The following is a 24324-nucleotide window of genomic DNA, read 5'->3' as shown; positions in this document are numbered from 1 at the left end:
AAAATATCAAAAACAGTAGTTAAAAGTCGATAATTCTTTATATATAGAATTTCTATGTACAGAATTATCGATTTAAAAGTATAAAAATATAAGATTTCCAATAATAAATCTTAATTGACATTTGCTTTCCGTATTTGTTTTCCGTTCTTTCAATTATAGTCACTATAAATCTATTTTTCCAAATTTTTCCCAATTTGTACCGCAAATTTACCAAAGATTAATTACACAAATTAAAATTAAATCAAATCAAAATCAAAATAAATAGCATTCAAAAACTAGCTTCTCAACATATTATATACTTATATTAATCATTTATTAAACACGATTAAATTCTATGATTAAAAAATGCAAATTACTAAAATAAAAATAATTTCCTCATAAAAAAAAATAATATATCAGTTTAAAAATATTATATCAGTAAAAGAATATTATCAGTTTAATTTGTTACATTCTTCCTGGCTACCAAATATCCAATTTCATCGTTTTGAAAGAGAAGATCGTAACAGAGAGTCGATGCGCGAGAATTACTCCCGATTGAGAAACTTCAAACTCAATTCATCCCATCATTATGGAGTACTTGTCCACCTTCGATACGAAGGGAATTAACGTTGGATGTTGCGGAGAATGCATCGCCACGCGGTGGCACGTGGTAAATGCACCATACGCGCGGCGCGTGTCAGCAATTAACCCTTTATGGCCCAAATTTCTGTGCACACTATCTCACTATAGTATAGTCGGACACAAGTATAATCTCACACCACTAACCTATGCTGTAAAATTTTCTTTGCATTCGTGTTACATACGTGTTCCGTGTGACGTGAAGTGCAGCGCTTTTACGATATTACGAAAGATTTATCTAATATTATCTTTCTTTCTCTCTCGCGCGACTCGTAAATTAATCATCGCGATATAAATTATAGATCTATAATTAGTTCATAAAGTTGCAGCTACGACGAAAAAGGCGCGCGAATGTTTTATGATGTAAGATGTGTAATGCGTTACAGAATATTGTCACTACGGCTTTGAGATCCGTGCAGGATATAATCAACGACATAAATTATCCGTTTATGGACTTTTCACGTAATAAAAAAAACAAAATTTTGATTAACATTGAATTAAGCGGCGCGAAAGCGAACTTTATCGTTTCATTATAAACGCATATATATAATGAAAGTTTAATATTTCTGTATTATACATTTCGATAACCGGTACGTGCTTCGACTGGATTTCGCGATTGTAGTTAAAAGTTAATGTTATTCCGCATACACAACAGATGTAGAAGCATATTCGTTTTAATCGGTTGAACTTACTACTACATTTTTCTCAATTAGAGAAAGAGAATGGAATGGGACAATTAACTGGAGAAAAACACGTATTTCATCCTCCTAGTGCGCGCAAATTGTCTTAAGTAAACTTTTTAGAATCCTATTATAGAAAAGCACCAGAGAAAGAATACCACGCACGATCAGTTTAATCCGCTCGCAAAATCCAGACTTTCTTCTTTTAATACAAGGTGTCTATTCAAATCTTGTAAAAAAATTCCCTGATTTTTCACGTATTTCTGTTCAAAATTGCAAGTAAACAGAATATTTTCAAAATTTTTAATACAACTTTCTCTAAAAAAAATTTCTACTTAATGAGATGTTATATTATTCCGCAATCACTTTTAATTTTAGCGAAAGTTTAAGTATAAAAATTATTAGAATACTTATTAAATGAATTAAGTTGTCCAAGACGCCAAACGTATAAGTACAAAATGAGACGCTTGTCGTATTTAAATAGTTCTATTAGCTTTAAATAAGATTTCGTATTGTTTACAATACCAGAGTAAAGTTATCAAAAAGATAATTTTCGAAAAAATTTCTCGAATCTCAGTAAAATTCCATGAGACTTCTTTGATTTTTTTAGATACAAAAGAAATCTCTGAAAAGTCCATGTTTTCCATATTTTTGCAGAAAGTAGATATCCGGTGTAATAATGCCGTAATAATTAATTTTACACATCCAAGACATAAATGAATAAAACGTCACGTTGCTAAAACTGTACCCTCCAAATCTTGTTGATATTTGTGTATCGTTTGAGAGTTCTTGCAAGTCACCGTGCCCAATATAGTATAAACTTTATTCTAGATATTCTGAAAAACAAATCCAAATCGATGATGCATTCCGTTCGCGTCGAATCGATGAGAATATAGTGATACGCACGAGACGCGAATTTTAAAAACCATTCACCGATGCGAGAAGCAGAGAGAGAGAGAGAGAGATTCCGAGCGAGTGCGCTGACCGAACAAAGAGCAAGAACAATAAAATTTGCATAGATGCCGAATAAATAACGCGACGCAGAACGCGGGTTGTAAATCAAACGTGTCCAGCGGCAGCGAAGCACGCGCGTGTGCTGTATCGTTCTATTATCGAGATATATCTATTCTCGCCCGCGCTGTGTGACATGATCCTTCTAACGGCAAGAATTTCATCGTTCTCTTAAATTAATGGCGTGTCATGCCATTGTTATGCGATATTGTCTCGAATGATTGTCGAAAGAACAAAGCTATCGATCCTAAAGTAATCGTAAAGGATAAGATAAGCGAAGCATAGCTCGTATCGACGCATTAATAATATCTCTCGAATCAGTTTTTTTTTTTTACATTGATGCGTGACAATATCGATGTCTAAAGTAATAGAAAGAAATTAAAAAACATAATTTATCTTTCTTGTTTTCATCACTAACCCAGCAAATTTGCTTTAACATACACTATAAAAAGACAAAATGTGTATGTTGCTGAAATGTTTGAGCAAAAGGAAAACATGATGCAAATGAGGATTAATCAAATTCGATACCGAGAAGAAGAAGAGAGAGAGAGAGAGAGAGAAAAAGAGAGGAAGAGGAAGGGGAAAAAAAGAAAAAGAATTAAAGACACAAAAAGTTAAATAAGAGAAAAATAAATATAAGTCAAACTTTTGATAAAAGTTGGATTTGTATTTATTTTTCTCTTTACAGATGATCAAAAAGTTAAACACCGTACCGTACAAAATAAAGTTCTGGCTTTTGCATTATAAATTCCTCTCGCACCATAAGTTTCTCGAAATGAGAAAATGACTTATGCCCCGCTATTCTTCGACGCAACGATTCCAACATCTCCATGTATCAGCACTTGAGGTATTCTTAGAACGCGTCGAGATTGAACGACGAAAATGTGCGAGATCATCGCGTCCACGTGAGAAAATATTTGCATCAAATAGTCACATCCAGGCGGAATGACGTTACCTTGTGGATACCGCAACGCAATGGCGCGGCCTACATATCGCGTTTTGTAATATGCGATTTGACCGCGCCGCGCTGCGCCGCGCCGCGGCAAGAAAACTGCCGGGCACGAGTAGAAAACGTGGGTGGCTTCGATCATCGTCGAGGAAACGTGCCGGCGTTGACTCATTCCGACGACGAGTTCTCATAGCACGGCCGCCACCGCCGCGCAAGGTGCCGTGCATGCGCCGCTGCAATCAACAGCCACGTATCTATGCGTGCATGCGGTAAGAGACGGAATTGTCCGTTGACGTCATCGTCGACGATTTATTCGATTCGCGCCCGAAGTTCACCGTGTGCCTGTGCAAAGTGTCTCTTTGACGAGAGAGAGAGAGAGAGTCACGTTAATTTTATTATCGAAAACTGCGAATTTATAGAGGAGAGAGAGAGAGAGAGTCGATAAGATAATTAAAATACTAATTTCCGAGAAATTTGTACGGTCGAAAGGAAGATTATAAGCAACTGACAGTTGCGTGAGTCTAAACAATGCTTTATGTATCCGATGAGTGTTTTTACTAACAAATAATTAAAACTCGAGCGTTTTCGTGTATTATTTTAGGGTATACCAATGCTATTTACGGATGGAAACGAATAAAAAAAATTCAAAGTTTTAATATTACATGCTCCACGTTAGTTATTTTTGAAATGGTCAAATTGCATCTCACACGCATTGATGCATATGACCGAGATATAGAAATACGCGGAAGCGGTCTGTTTGCGAAAACATGTTCTATCAACCACGTAGTTTTTAGAAATAGCTTTTTCGTCAAAAACTTTACTGTGCATTTCAGGTACATTTGAGCCACCATATGTCAAATATAAAACTCTGTCTATCTCACGAGAAAATTTTAATTTTTTTAAATTGATATATATACACAATATACAATATACAATTGCATCTTGTGGATTATACAAGCATAATATTGCGTTTGAATCTAAAGTAAATTACTATTATCTCTTTCTTCTGAATATATATTTCTAATTACAAGATAATCGTATATATGTAACAGGAGTTATTTTCAATTTACATATAATTATGAAATCAATTTAATAATAAAATACTTTTAATTTTATAATTATAATCTATTTTCTTTTTTAAAATATCTTGTAAAATTAATCGTGTTATATTCGGTTTTTTTCTTATTTTAAATTTATAAAATAATAAAATATCTGGAAAATACGGAAAGGCAAGAGAAAATATAAATAATTTAGGTTTTTAAATTTATCACATTATACATATAGGGTATCTTAAAACCACCGTACAAATTTTTAAGAGCGAATTCTTTGCCTACTTTGGAGACATTTTTTCCTCAACAAAAATGAGGAAGATCACCATTTCTTGCAAACTTCCAAGTTTTGCCATCATATATCTTTGTAAATAAGTCTTAAATTAAAATTTTATTAAAGTAAACTTCCCATCTATAATTAACTGAAGAATGTAATTGTGTTAATCTTTTAAGTTCACAAAGTTTGTGAAAAATCTTTTTTTTTTTTTTTTTTTGTCAATCGTTTATAATTATAACTCGATTATTGATGTCTTAACAGAGTGATGCCTTAAAAGATTGTAGGGTGGTTTTCAAGACATTCTATTTAAATTATTTTAATGAAGCTAAGCGAGCTCTGTCTCTCTCATAGTGAACAATAACATTTAATTTGTATACTAATGTTTGCAAGCAAATGTTTGTCACATGAATCGAACGAATCACACTTTCGATACGCGCGTCAGATGAAATTTGCCTATACCTACCATTGTGATGTGAATTTTTACGTCACGCCGAATACCACTTGTTTCATAAAAAAAACACTACAACGATACTTCAATATCCATGGTATCGTCCAAAAACCCGTTGTATCGATAACACAAGCGAGTTTTACCGGATATTGCTTGATTGTGAATCCAAAAGATTCGGCATTTTCGCAATGCGATCAAAACTTAATTCCATTTGGATAAGTAATCGATAGTATATCGCAAATTTTAATGATTTCCATTAACTGGAATATAATCATAATCAAAATCCGACGCGATAATTTCTGTTCGTTAAAATTAATTAAATGTAATAAACGATAAGGTAGCAATTATCACTGAATTATTCAATTTGAAGTTCCACCGCACGCAATCGAAAACATTTTGTTCAAATTTTTCCCGATTTATGTCATTTGAGAGATTGTAGAAATTTAATATAAATAAAGTCATATCGTGTCACGTATGTATTTATGTGTGTGTGAATATTAAACATGCTAAAGACGCTATCAATTTTCATTACTTTCGAATTACCCTCGTTGTCGGAATAAAACAGCGCTATAGGAACTATACAGTTCCGATTCGATTGAATACACCGTCGGCTCGAAAGCCACTGCCGATAACGTGTCCGCCGCGTATAACCCTCCCCTTCTCCCCAAATCCACAAAATTCCGGAATCTAGTCTGCCACGTGCAGGATAAAACGCAAAGAAGAACGAGGATAATAAAAAGCCTCGCGTAGCTACCTCACGAAAAAAATTGGTATGAAGATTTTAAAACGGTCAAACTCTGCCCTTGCACAGAAAAATATCATACATAAAGTAACGTAATCTGACGATGCAAGTATACACGATGGTAATTTTATTTTATTTATCATTTATGTTGTTTGTTAAAAACTCGCGTTATTTAAACGAATCATATTTCTGTGGGATTACGATTACTTTACACGGTAATAATCGCATTTTACGTGTCATTTTAATTATCCGTTGAAGGAATCACGTTTTATTTGTATCCTTCTACTTTTTCCTCTATCGGAAAACAGACTGAATGGCAATCGCAACGTTTAATTATGTTCGCATATATCGCATTCCTGTCTGCAAACTCGTACTTTGATAAGTCGCTTTTATGTAAATAATTTAGGATATATAATTATTTTCGCACATACCTATTTTCTATCTCGAGTCCCATCGTGTCATATCCGAATGATGTAGTAAGATCGATGGCACCGTTGATTTTTCAAGCGTCACTCAACTTCACCTGGAAAAAAAAAGAAGAAACTAAGGTAAGAAGTGGCAAATATGCCGCGTAATCGTTATAGTTATAATTATCGCAGTAGCAATGAAATGATACAATCACACACATGCGGGTTGTTACGTAGTCAAAATATGCGTCATTCTAGTCACACAGTTAACATTTCCCCAAGGAAAAATTGAATGATGCCCCGTTCGCACACATAATTAAAATTGATTATTTCCAAATATGAAATTTTCACAATAATAATTTAATGTCACTCGATATTTAATAGTTTGCGTGAATTTGAAAATTTCATCGCACTCACTATCAGTCTTTTTGCATATTTAATTTCAGAATTAAATTAGGAAAAGTTTAAAAATCTAAATATGTGCAATCTCGGAAAACAATATCTATTTCTAATACTTAATCTCGCATTTATCTTCGTTTTTGCGTGAATAATGTGGAAATATTCGATTCGCGAGCGTATCTTATTTTCTGATGTAAACTGTGTAGATACACTACATTTATATACATATAATTATTTGCTAAAACTGAGATGCAATTGCTTTTGTATTTCTCGAACATTTCACAAGTATAGTTATGTTGGTTTTTTTGCGCTAGTAGCGTTAAGAGAATACGATTATTTTGTAACCTACACCACGCGACCGTATATATAACGCTTATCTGCATATTATGCAAATTATCAAGTAAATATTTAAAAAGTCAGAGTTGAAAATTCTTGCTAAAAAAGAAAACACGCTTTATTTTATAATTTTATTATATAAAATAACTATATATGAATTTTGAAAAAGCTCTAGTTATAACAAACGAAGCTTGTACAACTCATCGTGCAACTTTACTTTTATTAACGTGCAACTTGATTTACTATACTCACATATACATAACAAAATTAAAATGTTTTATCGAAATATTGATAACATGATTTACGCAACACATAACAAACCAAGCCATGTGTCAATAAAAATTGTTTAGCCAATCTACGATTTCACGTTCAAGCAATAATTTTCGTATCTCATTCACAATCTCTCTTTTTCTCTCTCTCTCTCTCTCTCTCTCTCAATTCACTTCCCGTTGCTATTTCCGAAAAATTTCCTATAAAATATAAGGAGCAGAGCGATCGATTCGAAATCACCGACGTTACAAAGCGGGAACCTCGCCCTAGCCGAAGGGCGTTCTCGGGAACATGGCACAGACGGACGCGGCACACAAAGCGACCGAACGCGCACACATACAGAGGCCCTTTCACCCTGTGAATATCGGCGAGATCTACGCGCGCTTTCCTCTGTGGAAACCGCTCTCGATATCGCATCTCGCCTGTCGCTCCCCTCCCCGTAGAAACGCGTAAAATTCCAGTTCGCCGTCCGATGTACGCATCACAAAGTATCGTCCTGTATCGTCGAGACCGAGGGATACTCATAATCGTCGAGAAGGGTGCAGCAGTGTATGAAAAAGAGATCGTCGAGACGATTTATCTATTATCATTATTGCTAATCATTGGGGATTCTCTAAGCCGTCTATCAATAAATCTCGAAAAATGCCGTTTCTTCTGCTCGCTAGATTTAAAAAATAGACGTGAAATTTATTTGAATTTTTTAATTCATTATCGCGTTACTTTTCATCTCGCTTTTTCAGCGAATTAGTGTCATATGTTAAAACGAGATAAACCGAGGAAATATCCTTATGTTAGAACCGCACGTTTGATTATTTTTCTTTTGTAAAACCCTTCCGAGAGAACAATTTCTATTCCATTTTGTTCTATTATATTGCTTCTAAATTGCTGTCCTCTCACACGTCCTTTCTCTGTCTCCCTCAACCCCGCCTCAACCCCTCGCACGCATACACGCGCGACATACGATCGGACAAAAGATAATCGCAGAGCTGCCTGTCGTGTTCCACGGCTTTCGGGTGTGCTGGTTGCCCGAAGGGGGTGACGCCGGGCGTCGCGAGGCAATGGCAGGACAAGGAAGGGGGCAGGCGAGAAGCGGGAGCGAGGGCCGCAACGGGGACGGCAGTCGGAAGAGAGAAGAAGAGACCAAGAGCGGAGTCGCGCAAAGCGAAGAGGAGTCGGTCGGTCGGTCGGTCGGTCGGCAGGCAGGCAGGCAGGCAGGCAGAGGGATGGCAGGCGAAGGGAGAGAGGATTGGAGACGGCCGGGTAATGGGGGAGTCGGTACGTGGGGTGGCTCGGTGGTACGGCAACGAGCGGTTTCGCGGGCCTGTGGGTGGACAGGCGGGGGAAGAGGGGGGGAGGGGGTAGCAGGGGATTGCGCGGCGCTAGAGGCAGCATCGAGGGCGAACGATGAGGAGGGGGGGAGTGGAAGGGGGACGGGAGGGGGGTTGGTTAGGCGGACACCACAGAGGGCGACGTAGCGAAGGGCGGATGGGTGGTTGGGGCATAGGAGACGAGGCAAGGGGATGAAGGAATGGTATAGAGAGAAAGAGAGAAAGAGATAGAGAGTAGCGAGGAGGAGGCAGCAATGACGACGAGGCGCTGGTTTGAGTTTGTGAGCACGCGCTACCACTCTTCGAGTTCTATCTCTACCCACGTCCCCCGGTTCTGCGTATCGCTGTCTCTTTCTCTCTTCCTTCTCTCTCTCTCTCTCTCTCTCTCCGTTGCACTCGTTATCTCGATTCGCCCGCTTCTTTCTCCGTCGCTCTATACCGCAGCCGGCTTCTTCCTCGTCCCTCGTTTCGTTCCTGACACTCGGAGAGCGGGTCCTCACCACTCTCTTCCTCTCCCTTCTCTTCTCTTCCCTTCCCTTCCCTTCCCTTCCCTTCCTCACAACGCCTCGTCCTCTCGCGACAGCCGCATCGGTTCACGTTCTACGTCCCTCCGGCTGTTTCCCTCGCTCGCTCGCTCGCTCTCTCTCTCTCTCTCTTTCTCTTTCTATCTTTCTCTACTGTACCACGTATCAATCCATCTCCGTCCCGCGCTCCGTATCTGCTTTCTCGCACCGGTTCTCCCGTTCTCCCTCTCGCTCCTTCTTCCGCCATAGCACCGCTAGCCGGTCCTCTCTCCGTTGAATCGCTATGCGCGAGACAGGCTGGGCACAGAGAAGAGGTGAAGCGGGAGGAGAAAGAGGAGAAGGCGAGTTCACGTTCCATCGCGAAGCACTGAGCGGAATTGGTATATCGGAGGATAGAGGGTGAGCACGGATAGGCGAAGGGGCGGAGGGGAAGGAGAACGCGGGGACGTGGCGCTCGTAACGTAGCGACGCGCCCGAGACGCGGACGTCGTTTGAAGACGAGTTCTGCTGCGCTGGGAGGTATTCCGGGTTGTTGCACCGGAAGGACAGGCGGTGGCCTGGCAGGCCCCCCTCCCCCTCCCCCCTCCCCCTCACCCATCCTCGATGCGTCGCCGAAGTAAGTTCTGCTGGAGCTTTAATGGAGGACCTGGATAATTAGCACGAGTGCAGATCCCATTGCTTGGGAGTCTGGGACTCGACGAAGCGACGAAGAATGCAAAGAACTTGTCTCGTAATGCAACGACCGACATGCAGCTCGAGGGCTTTAGAGGAAACGACGCGTTTCGATATATTTTCAAATGTATCGCTAATTTAATTCAAACAGAGAGCGCATTAAAGAACGGGATTCATGAATCTATGTCACTATCAAGTCTCCATTTTTTTCTTAAAATATTATGCATTATCATATAGTAATTACGTCATATGCAAAAAGTACGCATATGACATATTATATTTTGAATGTAACAGCAACTCTTTTAGATTTATTTTGAAGACATTAAAAAAAAAAAAAAAAGGTCGTGCGTATTTAACGCTATAATTACGTATATTAAACTATAAATTATTACGTATTTTATAAACAATATCAAGATTTTTATGCGTGTTTGGTGCGTTATCGGCGCAAATATCCGCTTATGCGAATGTCGATTATTACTATTTATGCGGAAAGGCGCGTGCGTTAAGCGACATAAATTGCTGCGAAAATATGAAAACTGGACAATGATAAATAATGCCTGGAATTCGTATTACCCACGAGACATTTCGTTTCTGTCGCTACTGTAGCATACCTTATGAATGAATATGGTTATATACGATTGATATAGAGATATATATATATATATATATATATATATATATATATATATATATGTGTGTGTGTGTGTGTGTGTGTGTGTAGATAGATAGAGAGAGAGAAAGAGAGAGAGAGAGCGAAAGCATTTATATATCGCTTGCACACGCTTTATGTATACGTTCAGATCGTTATTTACTCATAATAATGGTCACTTTTACATGTATTATATACACAGATACGCTATTACGTCAGTTCTGTGCATACATATATATGTATAAATACAAACCATCGATTCTAAATCATCAAGATAGTATAATGCATTAATACGCGATAATATTTACGATAAAAAACAACTATTATCTAGTAGTGAAACACATAAAAATTGGATAAAAATATATGTACTTTAGTAGATCGAGCTGTCAACATATCACATAATATGAATTATTTATAATACAATAAATTATTTATGAGTAGAATTAGCAACTTTTCATTCATTTATATTTTATATACAGAATCATTCATTAAAATTATTAAATCAAATTTTTTTATTCATTCATATACATTGAATTGTTCTTGTGAATTAAAACTTTTCTTAACTCGCGCACAATTAATCTATGTATTTCACGAAAAACACAATAATAAAAAATAATTTTATTTTCTTTTACATAGCAATTGCAGGTATAAAATGCAATATTTGTTTACTGCGTATATTTGCGTTTATATATGTAGCTTCACATCAAATCAATTGTCATCTGTTCAATTTATTTGGTCGCACGCGGTACGTTTTACAATTTTATGAATAAAAAAATTAATTGGAAATATTTTTTCTAGTCTTAATTGGAAACATTGTTATCTCTCTTTCTCGAGTTGTAAACAAATGATAATCAATTTTTATATTATTTCTGCGTATGCTTTAACAATTAATTTAACTGCCGTTGTTTAACTAAACTTTTTATTGACATTTAAAAAATGTATTAAAAACTCTCACTTATCATTATGTAAGCACACAATGTTATAATTTCCGTCATAACTTTCAGTTCCAAATTGTTTGTTCGAATCAGAATCAAGCTTGACTTGCCATTTAAATTATTGTAATATAATCGTATTGTAACATAATCGTAGATGAAAGAAAAGCGACATCGTGAAAATGTCGATACAAAATGAAAGTGAAAACACAATTCCAATTAAAGACTAAAGTTATGTGAACTAAGTTGTTCAATACCCAGTATCGCGATTTCGCTTCGAAAATGTATAATGCCTATATTCTTCTGTATAAGCTATGTTTCTCGTACGCTTGCGAATATCGACCTGTGCTCCAGTGACATTGAAGGCAAGCATTATGATAATAGCGACAATAAGGTATTCGTAATACGACAAATTGATACGAGACTTTACGAGAAGATGCGAGATATTACGTAATTTATTTCTATCATATACCATTTACTACTTTGTACTGTATATAAATAAGAATGAGAACTTTTTATTTTGTACTAACAATAAGTGATGATTAATAACAATATTTTTTTGTGTCATAATAAGTTTTTAACTATAACTGTGCAAAAAAGGAAGACAGAAATAAATAATAACATTAAAAGCGAAAGACTAAACCCAAAAATAATGTCATTGTCATAGACATTAAATAATTCGAATTTAAAAGAGGAGAAATTCGTATAAAAAAATTTTAAAACATTAAAACATTATGTTTGATTACATGTGATGTTACATATTATTGAATATTACTATTAATTGTAATTTTCATGGCGTTACACTATTTATATTTCATTCGTTTATCAGAATGTAAAAATGCGAGAAAATTCATTTTTAATCACTTGTTGTTACAAAACAAAAGTTCTCTTTCTTATTACAATATATATAGCACAAAACAGTAAATGCTATACGATAGGAATAAATTATGCAATATAGTCATTTTATTTCAAAACTTAATTTATACTTATGTGTGTGTTTAGTTTCTTTATGCTTCTATAAAATAAACAGAATTTTATCTATCAAAGCACACTTTAAGAGAAATATGTATACAATTATCGAAACAATATAAAGTTGAATTGATTTCAGAATGTAATCGTTTCGAAAACATTTTATTGTGAGAAATTTTGATCAAAATGAAATCAAACAATTTTGTCCCCTGACAGCTCAAAGCATCAGTCATTAAGTTTCGAAGAACATATTTCATCGTTCGACGCGCGATACTCGACGAGCCTGATGTCTTTGACCCTCGGAGGCTTTGACCATGACACGAAATAAATAAGCGAATGGTCGCTCTTTATTATCGCGCTACCAAGCTCTGTCATGAATGACAAAGATATCATTGAAACATTTTTAATTATTCGTTTCGATGCAATCTCATGCTTTTATTCCGCGTATGAATGATCGTTTATGTAAATACACGAAACTGCCGTAGCTATCTCGTCACTAAGCTTGCAAAATTTATTAGCATATTTCAATGCAATTTATCTAACTACTTATACCGTATCTTTTTATAAATATTGATTCTGCTATAAAAATAATACATTCACAAATAATATTAAGTAGCGAGTACACAATTGCATTGGTTACAGTTACGTGAACATAAAAAAAATGAGCATTTATTTACTTTTTTTCGAATCTAAATAATGTCCCACGTGGTTTATTATTTCAACAATACGTAACATCACGTGCAATCAATCGTAATGTTCATCGAATCGCTGATTTTGAAAATGCAGACTTTTTTATGTATTAAAAAAAAAGTATTCGATACTTAATAAAGTGCTAATATATATCGATTATACCACATCTGTGTCAATCGAATATTTCTATTTTGAATAGTTCGCAATCCCAAGATATCACCGGAATACATGTTATCAGTAAGAAGATATCAATATGTTGTTCTTAATGTTGATAGATATTAAAAATACCTGTGTGGTATTGTAAGAAAGTGTAGCAATAAAATGTAGCATTGACACCTCGATAATCAAAGGTAAATTTCATAAAGCATAATTCCATGTACATTTACAGAAAATATAAATAATAAGATAATCGTAAGTGAAGCAAATAAATTTAAATAAACCAATTGTAACGCAAAAGAGGAAAAGAAATTGGGATGTAAATTTGTTTCCTTATCAGCAAAAGATATCATTAGAAAGCTATTCTTTCGTATATTTACAATATATATATGTATAGATTGTGTTGTAGATTTAAAACTCATCGAATATTTACAACATATTGTCAAACGAGTTACGGAAACTTTTCCAATATTCGTTAAATATGGAATTTTCGCGCAAGATTGTTCACGGCTGGCACAATGCGAATATCTGGAGACTAAAAATTACACGTCGGCTTGTAGAAAGTCCGATCGCGTAGATTATGACGAGTGCGAGGTGCACCGAGGCGGCGACACTCGACCATGCATCGTCCCACGACGCAGTTAAGGTCGGCCTTAACTACGAGCGCGCCTTTTGCCGCACCGTCGCGCGTCTCTAATGGCGGATCTCGAGTAATCAAGCAAAAATTACTGGAATTCCGCGACCCTGGCTTGTCTCGAGTCGCTCGAACGTCAACTTTGTCGTACCAATAATCTTGAGAGACACGAGAATCGCTTTATCGTCGAGTTTCGCCTCTTATTTAAATATGATTATACTACTCATACGTGTAATTAATTATATGGACTCTAATTATATTTTTAAAATCTCCCCTAAGAATTAATCTAAAAAGTTCATATAAGATCGAAATATATTACATAATAAATAAACTTGTAAAATGCTCCAAAAGTCTTTTCTCGATCTGGTTTTAAGAGTTTATCAAAACTTGAAAGAAATGATATTAATATTTTTTCTTAAATTGTATTAATAAACAGGTGAACGATAGATATATCTTACAGCGAAATTTTTAAGTTGAAACGAGTTTAATATCCCTGATTTAATTTCTAAGTCAACTGCAACTTGGAGATTAGAGTGCATACTCTTCGTGGTAGATATCGTTATCTCGCCGTTATTCAGAAACGATCTCGCGTATAGCTACGCTCTACTCGAGACAGAATTCGCGGAGCGGTTCGTTCGAGGCGATTTTATCAGTCGTTCGATCAAAGGTTCCGCGTCTTTCTCTCTCCGTTCGTCTACCTTCGGCACGGTGTAGGAAACTCTTATTGACCGCAGGAGGGCGGCTACTCACCTGACATTTCGATTGCGCGTTCGCTCACTGACCCGAAAGCAAATTCTCGCCGAGCTACAAAGTGCGTACCCTGCGTACGAGTCGGAAGATTGAAACACATACGCGATGTCATTCGCAGACACATGCGGATTTAGGCACAGCCGCGTTCGAAATGGAAATATAAACCCACCGTTGTGTCCTATTGTACTAGATAGATAGATAAAAGAAGGAAAAATGAAATCAACACAAAAAAAAGAGAGACAAAGCGCGCACGAGTTTGTCGTCGTATCAAAGGTGACCTCATCTCTTCATGAGCGTTAAGTTGTATATATGGCACAAATATAACGAAATAAAACCAATTATATTTTATAAAGTAAAAGCTTGCAAGTTATAAATATATAAATAATTTATACTAAATACGCGCAGTGAAGAAACATAAAATTATTATAAGAGTAGCTTAATAATTAGTAAATTATTATATAAGCAATTACACTTGAAACGATTATGAGAAGAAAATTAAATATCATTTACATTCTTTTATATTATTTGCCGATAATGGTGCAAAAGAAAGGATTAACTGCGATTAACACGATTAACCTCGCGGCAACATTTGTTTGACGGTTAAAAATGCGAGCTCGATACACAACGCATACACACGTATGCGAGGTTCGAGTGTTAATACGTTGAAAGAGCCCTTCCCCTTTTTATCTAAAGACTCGACGACTGTTACGGTATTACTCGGCGACTATATCGGTATCCTAGCGCGCTCGAACTGTGAGATCAATAAAGCAGTCCTTTATAGACTTCGCTACACGCGCCGTACAAGCTTGGTCGGTTCCCTCCGCCGTTAGTCTGTCACTTTCTTTCCCTGTATCTTTCTCCCTCTCTCTTTCTTTCTCTTTTTCTCTCATGTCCTCCCTCTTTCGCTCGTACGAGTAAAAGAGTCCGTCACCTCCCTGAAAACGCCACCCTCTTCCTTCGCCGCAAGCAAGCAAGCAAGCAAGCAAGCCCTCCTCTACGTTCTGCTCCGTAGCGAGTACGGGGCCATAAATAACCAAATGACCTACCGTAGGGAGGCGGTGGGTGCGCCGATTGCGCCGAGTTGCCATCGGGACACCCGTTAGACACGTGCACAGATACGATAAATGACGAGCATATTTATTTAACTCGGCAATTCTACGCCAATTGAACACAAGTTAACGGCCGACAAAATAAAATGAGATTTGAGAATTTTCAAGGAACGAGATATATTTGCTAATCAGCTATAAATTAGAATAAAACTGCAGTTTTTGAATTTAATCGAGAATCGGAACAATTGGAGTGAGTCAAATTCATATGTATGTATATTCATATGTAGATTCTACCTTTGGTTCTCGCTTAGAACGCTTCGCTTGCAACAAACTAGGTCGAAAAAAGAAAAAAAAAAAAAAAAAAAACACGTTTTCTAATTAATAAGTATCTCGACCGTTATTCAACGAGTGAATCTTTTATAGAGGAAAAGTTGCAGAATTATACAATCACGGCAACTGTTGTAAATTAATGCTTTGTCGGCTAAAAGCAACACCTTCGAAATGCCGCGTGTATGTGTTGCTCCGTTGTTCCCGCAGTAACCCTTCACCTTCCAACGTTCACACAAGCGTCAGAATGTGATGCCGAGGAGTGCGTGGCCATAAATAATCAAACAAGCTGCTATAGATTGCACCTTTCAATGATTTGCCACGTGCACTTCGTAAACGATGTGTATTGTCGGTTATTTAATGTGTGTGACCAAGGAAATCTTATAATATCCATTAAGATATTTTAATCAATTTGCATACTTAGAGAATACAAGAATATTGCTTTCATAAATTGCAAGTGTTTATTAATTACATGTATAACATATGTATATAAAAATTATATGTATAACTTTCTAATTTACTGATTTTTTTTCACTATAGAAAGGATTACAGAAAAAATTAAGCGTATTTAATATTATTGTAATAATAATTAATAATATTAATTACATAACATATATATTCAATAATTAATATATTTTATAATATTAATAATTATCAATAATTATCAACATTATAATAATTATTAAATAAATGATTTTAATAAATTTTAAATAAATTTTGAACAAAATATATTTATATATTTCATTTATAAATGTGAATTTTGTTTATTTTTTTCTTCTCGTGAAGTTTTTATTATTATAAGATTTTCTAATTTAAAAAATAATTAATGAAAAAAATAACTATGTGTAATTAAAATAAATTAAAAAAAAAAATATATATATATATATATATAGTTATATATATAGTTAAATTTCTAATTAATAGTTATATATATAATTTAATGTTCTAAAATATATATATCTTAAAAGAATTATTTGCGTACATATATCAAAATGCGTCTTTAAATCGTGTTCTTCGCCTTTCATTAGCAACTTGTGGTAAATAGAGATAATCTAACTTCTGTGATAAAGTTTCCACGGTCTTTGTATCAGTAACCCTGTTCTCGGCAACAAAGTACTGACAATCGCTGAGTCAGATGATAAATGCAAAAGTAAACTTGGGTCGATGTAAAATGTAAAACCGTTACGTGCGTACGAGTTCAGCGACATGGTGGATGAGGCCTGTATTGCAGGTGGCAAATATCACCGAGAAAAATGATTCGTCGGTTAAGAACAGCTGTCGTTAATTCACGAAATATCTCTTAGTATGTCATTAATCATTCCAAGTACAGTTACAATTTCAATATCTCTGACGTGAAAATATGCGGCTAGAGAGAAAAACTATGTATAATAAGATACTTCATAATCATTTGATATTATATAATTAACGTGTCATAATATTACAAATTAATGTAAATCAGGAAATTAATATTATATATACAAAAAATATCATTAGCAGAGACTTTCAATATTTCTTCCAGTTTATAAGCCAGAACATTTTTTTTATTGATATATCTCGAGACAGCTTCTCTAATGAATATATTTATATATATTAGCATAATTATTATCTCGCGTGTTGAGTATATATACAACTCTGTTAAATTCATCTGAATTTCTTACGATGCATTATTACAATGATGTTGAAGCAGCCTGCCGTCACGAATAAAGATTTTCTTGCAAATGCCGTTCTCTTTCTTTACGGTCAACTTCTCGGTGTTTGAATGATGCGCAAGCGCTGCAAATAACCGAATGACACTCCGAATACGAAACGATGACGAATTGTCATTGGGACACCCGTTACACGCGTAAACGCAGCGCGTAACTGAATTGCGCGGATGGAGTTTCAGGTCGCAAATTATGTACGGCGCATCCAATCGACGCTCGGCAGCTGCATAATGGCGGAATGTGTCAGGATATCGATCACACGTTACAAAGATAAAACCTGGGAAATAAACTCGGCTTTGTGCAAGCACAGTTGGAGATAGAATACGTGAAAAATCGGCTTTGACGTCAACAATTGCATTCCGCTCGACGTATTCTGATCCGTTGGATTGTTTGTTTAACGTATTATTATTTTAATAGTACTGATGCATCAGATAATAAGAATATAATATGTTAATTACACATATCAAGTATAGAAGACATGATACAAAAATCGTAAAAAAAAAAAAAAAAAAAAAAATATCGTTCTTGACGTTTTACAAAATCCCTGGATGGATCAATGCAAACGTTATACATTTCGTGATTCGCGTTTCGCTTGTAAATCGTACAGCCTGTTATTGTTAAAAGAGAAATGTAAATTATTATTATTCTTTTACGCAAAAATAAATTTATTTTTGGATTAACTATATCCATTTGCATATATATTTACAATCTTGCAAAATCGTGTAAATAAATCCATTGGAAAGCTTCAGGCATATCATTTATCGTGTATATCATGTCGGACAAAATACCGCACCGCGATTTCGATGGAGAATCGAAAGAATATCGCGCACTATCGCAATGCACTATTAATCACGTCTTGCGCGGGATTGAGGGGGTAAACGGAACTCCATCGGAAACGTAAAACTCGATCCGTTACACACAGGATACGACGAGGCAATTAGAGATGTAGCGGAGGAAAGAGATTGCACAGATTATTAAAGAGATCCCGGAATTATTATCTGTGTTTTAAAATAATCGCGAGAGACGACGACATATACGCGCAGATTGTCGTTACGATACAATTACCGATCTAATTATCCAGGGACTATAATTCGTTTCACGAAGGAAACCCACTTAGCAATTTGCTGTCTATATGATGCATCTCATTGTCAGAAGAACTCTGTATGTACACAAGAATTCTGCAAAGCATGGAAAATCGATTTAAAAAGAATAGATAATACGTTTTTTCAATCTATTTAAATGCCTCACTCAGCATAATTTTTAAATTACTGATAATGAAAAATTCGGACAAGATTTCCTTATTCCGGATAATGGAATAAGAAAAAAAAAAAAAGGATTTTTGTATAATATATTTAAAAAAAAAAATTGATAATATTTAAAATATCATAGTTTAAAAAATCAATTTGATTATAATTGATTTAATATATTTGTGAAAAGTTTTATGCGTAAGAGAAAAGTCATGCAAAGTTTATGGCGTGTCGGCACATTTCGAAAAATAGCTCCACCATGCGTATCGTACCTATATAATTCTTTTTAAAAAATTCGCTGCATTTTACGGCCTATACTCGCTTATATATTTCCATTCTACGGTGGCGCCCTGACAATTCCGATAGCTTCGGTATTTCATGACTACGTATACGCCAGACTGAATTATCCTATTATTTATTCAGCGCGTTAACATGTGCAGTCGACATGTTTCACTTATTTATCGATTATGTGGATTTATGTTTTCATGCCGCGATCGAAAATGCGTACGTATACTTTGCGCACGCTTCGAAACGCATTATAGCTTCTAAAATATGAATTATGTCGCGACGGCGTCGTATTAATACTGACTTGAAAAACAAATGTATTACGAATTAAACCAAACATGTTTTAGTTAAGCTTTCAACGATTGTCAAATATTCATGTTGCAATTCGCTAAATCAATGTTAAAACATGGCAGCAATAATGATGTTGATTTCCCTCAAAAATATAAAGTCAAAATGTTTTATGGATTATCATATTTCGGTTTAATCGATTCAATTTAATTTTGTTTGAAGAAAAGCATAATTAATTAACTATTAAATTATATTAAATAACTGCGCTTGTCAAATCAGCGACCAAATCAAGAATTAAAGGGACATCGTATATATACGCGTTCTAACATACGCACATGGTTGGCAGATGCACATGCACTATTATAGCACGCGAGAGGTCAGCGTGTCGAGTTTAACCTTCCTGTAGTAACGTCGTGCTTCGTGCTAATGATAGTCACGATAAATAATAAACCTCGTAGGATCCACGTGCTATCATCGCTCGGCCACTGTCACTGTACTTTTATAAGCACGAAAGCGTTATCAAATAGGTGGTTTGATAATATTGTGACGATATGACGAATGCTCATTGTCCATTTCTACGAAATAATTATTCGTTTAAAGTCCTCTTTTATTCTTTACTTATAATAAATATAACATTTCGGTGATTTGTGACAAATGCTTTCTGTATGTATATTTATTATATTTTTCTAAACTATGTATTTGATATATAAATATTATTTGTTATTAATTAAAAAATGCGAAAGTGTGTGTGTGTGTGATATAAATATTGAAATTTGAAATAAAAATAACAGAAAATTACTATTTAAAATAGAATTTTCAAATATAGACAATAATTGACAATTTTTTACAAATCTAAATCAGAGTATATGTACGAGTATAACGATATGGTAATAAATTTAATCAATTTTTACCGCTTCCTAAATAAATATTCCATTGTCATATTTAAAAGTATAAATATTTTTCGTACGTTATCTCAACTTAATGCAACGAAGTATCTGAAATGTGTGACGATATTTTTCTTCCTGTCGCATCGCAAGTTTTCTTACGGCTTAGCGTTCACAATGAGAACAGCGGTGCGATTTCTCGCGACACGTTCGCGAGCACGAATAAACGCTCGGCGCGTTTCATCGCGTCGCCTTGCAAACGATTCCGGGCGGAGAGCGACGTGCGGAGAAGAAGCAACGCAAGAGCGAATAAGTCGACTCGTATCGTAGCGTTCTCGAGTCCACGAGCAACGACACCATCGTCGTCGTCATCGTCGTTGTCACCGCTCCGCGCGCTTACGTTTTTGCCCGGAGCAGCTTCCGCCCCTCTCCCTCCCATCGTCTCCCGCCGCCCTCCGGGCGTCATTCTCGTCGTGCCGCTCTCAGCGGGAGCGCGCGCAAAGCGGGACCTCGGGAGCGAGTAGGAAAGAGAGATAGCAGAAAGAGAGACGGAGCGAGATCCGCAGACACCTGCAGTTCGCTCGGCGAGAAAGACGGACAAAGGACGGGTTCGCGCGCGCGGTCGACGAAGAGGGAATCGGGCGGAGGCGAAGGGAAGGGGAAACGAGAGACGCCAAAGGCGATGCCAAAGAGATGACGAAACGAAGCAACGCGAAAATGGCTCCCGAACGAGATACGGCAGCCAGGAACTCTCGCCAGTTTCGAGCGAAATTACTGGGAGCCAAGCCGGCCGCGCGCGCGCGCGCGCGCACGTTAGCGTCGCCGCCGCCGCCGTCACTCCGCCCCGCTTATTTAATGTAATTTCGTTGCCGCTGCCACGGCTTCCACACCAACCTGGCGCGAGATGTCGTATATAACCCCGGACTTTGCATCAAGATTCCATTAACCTTTGTTTCGACAATTAAATCGACCTGAAAAATTATCATTAAATTGTAACGAGCGCTAGACACACGCTACTCGCGCGAGTGTGCGCATCAGGATGCTGCTGATGTCGTTACCGGTCGTATCATGTTGCAATCTGCTAGTACGATTGCTGATACAAATTTTTCAGTAAAAAGACAAAAAGCGCTTACGACTGTTGTTGTTGTTGTTGTTGTTGTTGATTCAACAAGTTTTGAGATAACTTTTCCAATTTAATGTAGGGTTTTTTTTTTCCTAATAAAGAGAACTGACTTATATTAGGAATTGTATGCACGTTGTAAATGTTATTATATCGTTATGTCTTTTGGAGCAATGTTACATCTTAATTATTCCATGTATACCTTTTGTTACTTTAATATGCGCGTCGAAGCGTATCTGTGCAGTGGAGAGGAAAAAATATCGAGTCTCCAGAAATTTACATACTTAACAAGCTGTAATCAATGTTTTTAACGTATACATATACTCGCCTAATTTCTAAGATAATAAATATGCTCGTTTCGCAACGTAGCGTTTAGCGAATTGACGCAATGTACTGTAATTATGATAAATATAACAGCTAGGACGGGGCAATCGTGAGAGTCAGTGCGAAAACACCGTAACTCGCATGAATTTACCGGCAAGATAACTTTTTTTTTCCTTGCGTGTAATCGGACCTGCCTGCATGCCAATCAGGCTCTCGACGGACAGCCTCCTCTCGCAGGTGCACGCAGGACCTCTGTGTTAAATCGACAATGTCGGCTCTATACAACGAATATATACACAGCTTTCTCCCTCATCTCGTTCCTTTTCTTTTCGCATGTACCTTTACTCCGGCATTATCGCTGAATCGCGGCTTCTAAGCTCATTAATATTTATATGCACCAATTATTACGGCGAGAAATTATATCTTAATATCGAATTACGCGTTATTACCCCAAGTTACATTGTAGCGTAATGTACCTCGAGCTGGAATTAAAGCGCGATAGAGGCGAGAAGATGAAATTAAGAAGGCTCACATTATACACGCGCGAGCGTATAATTTGATATGTAGCTACATATGTGTCTATGAAATATAGGCAGTTGCATAGAGAGATATTTGTCTTTCAGTCGTTTTCCACGAGGGAGCAATATTTTGATAGTTGGATACAAAAAGCGTACCTCAAAAACTGCACCTCACAAATAAATTCTTCAAGTTTTATGAGAAGAACAATACATCGCAATTAATGATGGCTCTTTGATTATCAATGACAATATTGCCACAAGAGCGGTTTTTGGCCGAAATATCTAAGAGCGACGTTAAAAATTTGTGCACCCATATCGATTATTCGATCTCACGCGTGTCTATCTTTATTCCACGCATATGTAACGAGGCAAAGTGAACGTTCAACGGACGGTGTCCATTTTAGTCGCTATCGGATTTCACTTAATGGAATAATCAGAGATTAATCGTCCTGGCGGCTATTGATTAATATAAATTCTTCGGACAGAATCGGTCGCTGAATGATATGCCTGTGCAAGTTAAAATTTGCAATTAAAATAGATAGCGTTAATATCAATTCGTGATTCATTGAATTACCACTTTTCTCTTTAATGCTACGATTATAATAATAATTTATATAAAAGTAAAAAAAAAGTGTATGTCATCATTATAGCCAACGTGTGCAAGATAATCCTTCATTCTCTCGTTTTTTTTTTATTTTTCGAGATTTATTTGTTGTAAAATTTCTCTTCTTTTAATTTTATATATAACATATGATAAACATTATAAAAATATATATATACAAAACTTTTCTCTAATTACACATGTTTTGCCAGTTATATTCTTCTCCAAAAAAATCCATTTTTACTATCGTCTTATTTGCTATATTATATAAGGTTAATCAAAATTATAATAGCAGTACTTTTTAATAGAGTCAATAAATAATGTTAAGTACTGCATAAACAATTTTTCTTCATATTGCAAGTAAATTATAATTTATGCAGTAACAACTAATTTATTACAGTGAAATTAGCCAGTGCAATTCATCTTTAGCAACACAAGGACATGAAAAAATGCAGCTCGCCTCTAAGACGACTCCGCGAATGCTTTCCCCACAAACTTTCCACGCGATCGTGGAAATGAATTATGCATCAATATCCAGAGTTTCCGCCGACGATTTTATCGTCGCCTCCATATAAAATCGCGCGCGAACTTACTGCGAACTAAGTAGCTCGCGCCTTCCTCGAAGTATCGATAAAACAAAGTCGCTCCGCGAAGCGCGTGTCTCTCGTCCTCGATATATACAACGTGTCTCTACCGCGATAAAAATAGGAAATGCTCGCTCGAGGAAAATGCAAGTGATAGCTACGCGGCAGTGCGAGAGAGAAATAGCGAGATTTCATGCGCAGAATGTGACAAACGTCTACATTGCACGAGTATTGACCATGTTTAAAAAAAAAAAAAAAAAAATGTGCGTGACAGTTACATGCTCAAATTAATCTTTCACGAAAAGAAATATGGTAATGGTTATAATAAACTCGAAATGTGTCCAAAGTCGTAAGATTAGGACATTTGTTAGTTATGGCAAGAATTTCAATGTCAGTTATCGTCATTTATCATTAATTTTAGACTAAAGAGATATCTAAGGTTAAAAGAATTTAACATAATATAGACGCATATGTATACATATTACAATAAACTTTTTATATGTAATATTTTACAAAGAGCTTTTTCGTATCGTTAAAAAATAAAAAGCAAAAAATCGTGCAAAGTAGAAAGCAAACAAAGACAAACTATATATCGAATAATGAAGCCAGAGTACTCATTTGAAACTCAAGCGAACCACTTTGGTGCTTGTCACCACTAAGCCTTTAAAGTCCTTAAACGATCTCGCCGCACTTTCAAGGCGAAAATAATTTGAAGCCGCTAAACTGTTGCTTTTCAAACCTTTTCTCATATAATAAAATAATTATAAATGATAAATATGAAAATTATTGCAAATAAAATATTATTTTATTAATATTGCTAATTAATTTATGATCTATTATATATCATGTACAATTAAAATAATTATTGTATTATATATAATTATATATTATTTTATTATTTAAT

General features: G+C 35.9%; 1 protein-coding gene across 17 annotated transcripts in view; it reads right to left on the bottom strand.

Moving 5' to 3' along the window:
* LOC140667951 (bromodomain adjacent to zinc finger domain protein 2B) overlaps window positions 1–24324 on the bottom strand; it is a 157675-nt gene that overhangs the window by 96395 nt on the left and 36956 nt on the right. For all 17 annotated transcript variants that reach the window (XM_072896376.1, XM_072896383.1, XM_072896379.1 and 14 more), the window contains exon 2: window positions 6206–6297. The gene's annotated coding sequence lies outside the window, so the exon portion shown is untranslated. The remainder of the gene's footprint in view (window positions 1–6205; window positions 6298–24324) is intronic.

Source organism: Anoplolepis gracilipes, chromosome 7 (genome assembly GCF_047496725.1).
Source record: "Anoplolepis gracilipes chromosome 7, ASM4749672v1, whole genome shotgun sequence".
NCBI lineage: Eukaryota > Metazoa > Arthropoda > Insecta > Hymenoptera > Formicidae > Anoplolepis > Anoplolepis gracilipes.
Note: the sequence above shows the minus strand (reverse complement) of the source record. Positions and strands in the feature narration are given on the sequence as shown.